Source organism: Marmota flaviventris, chromosome X (genome assembly GCF_047511675.1).
Source record: "Marmota flaviventris isolate mMarFla1 chromosome X, mMarFla1.hap1, whole genome shotgun sequence".
NCBI lineage: Eukaryota > Metazoa > Chordata > Mammalia > Rodentia > Sciuridae > Marmota > Marmota flaviventris.
In genome coordinates, this window is record NC_092518.1 from 135,760,340 (window position 1) to 135,762,011 (window position 1,672).

The following is a 1,672-nucleotide window of genomic DNA, read 5'->3' on the forward strand; positions in this document are numbered from 1 at the left end:
AGGTTCCCAGAGTATCCTCCTTTGTTTGGCTTATCTCTTGCATCATCCCTCCCAAAGGTGTTTCTTTTCTTCATTGTGGTGCTTGTTTACTCCCTAAATTCATGCACAGAATCCTAGAGGAAGGCAAAAGGGAGGAGATCTCCCTGGGGTCAGGGGGAGGAAGCCTGCAGATTCTCCTGCCTTCTCTTGAAAGGTGCTCCCATTTAACACAAAACAGGGCTGTTCACAGGGCACCAGAGTCATGAGGAGGGGCAACAAATGAGGACCCCATGCAGACAACAAGAAAGATGAGTCTCTGAGATGGAGAGAGAGAAGGGACAGAACATGGCCCTGAGGGAGAATCAGTGCTACTTGCATTTGTACTTATATGTCCATCATCATTCACCAGTTGATGGAAATTTGGGTTGTCTCCAAGTTGCAGTTCTTATCAATAAATCTGATATGGAATTTTATTCACAGGTCTTTTTAAATTCTCTTGAGTAAATGACAAAATAGGATTGCTGGGTAATACGGTAAGTGTAAATTTAACTTCATAAGAGAAACCAACAAACTGTTTTCCAGTGTTTATACCAATCTACATTTCTGCTAGTCATGTATGAGTTTTCCAATTTTGCAAGTTTTATTTTTCATTCTCTTTTTTTATTTAAGTATTTATTTTTTAGTTATAGGTGGACACAATAACTTCATTTTTAATTTTTTTATTTTTATGTGGTGCTGAGGATTGAACCCAGTGCCTCACGCATGGTAGGCAAGCACTCTACTTCTGAGCCACAACCACAGCCCTTATTCTTTATTTTCAAGTGTGGTTTTCCTATCCATGATCCTTTGCCTTTCTATACCAATTTTGGAATCAGTTTTAATTTCTACATGATTAAGATTTGAGGGATTGCACTATAGATAATGTGGTGAGTATGAGCACTTTAAGATTGGGTCTTTCAATCTATGCAAAGTATATTTTTCTCCATTTCTGTAAGTGTTCTTCAGTTTCTCTTTTCAACAGTCTGTAGTTTGCACATATTTTATCAAATGCTTCACTATGTGGTTCATGTTTGGGAATACTATTGTAAGTGATACTGGTTTTTAAAATTTCACTTTTTTCTTCTTTTGCACATTACTTAAGAATTTCACATATGTGTGGGCATGGTGGCACATGACTGCAATCCCAGCAGTTTGGGAGGCTGAGGCAGGAGGATCATGAGTTCAAAGCCAGTCTCAACAACTTTTTTTTAATTGATTTTATTATTTTTTTTAAATACACAACAACAGTGGAATGCATTACAATTCTTATTACACATATAGAGTATGATTTTTTGTATCTCTGTGTATAAAGTATGTTCATGCCAATTTATGCCATTATACATGTACTTTGTTTTTTTTGCATTACAATTCTTACTACACATATATACCATGATTTTTTCATATCTCTGTTTGTATATAAGGTATGTTGACACCCAATTCATGTCTTCATACATGTACTTTGTATAATGATGACCATCACATCCCATCATCCTTCCTAATCCCCTGCCCCCTCCCTTCCCCTCTCACCCCTCTTCCCTATCTAGAATTCATCTATTCCTCCCATGCTCTTCCTCCCTACCCCACTATGAGTCACCCCCATTAAATCAGAAAACATTCGGCATTTGTTTCTTTGGGATTCAGCCTCAGCAACTTA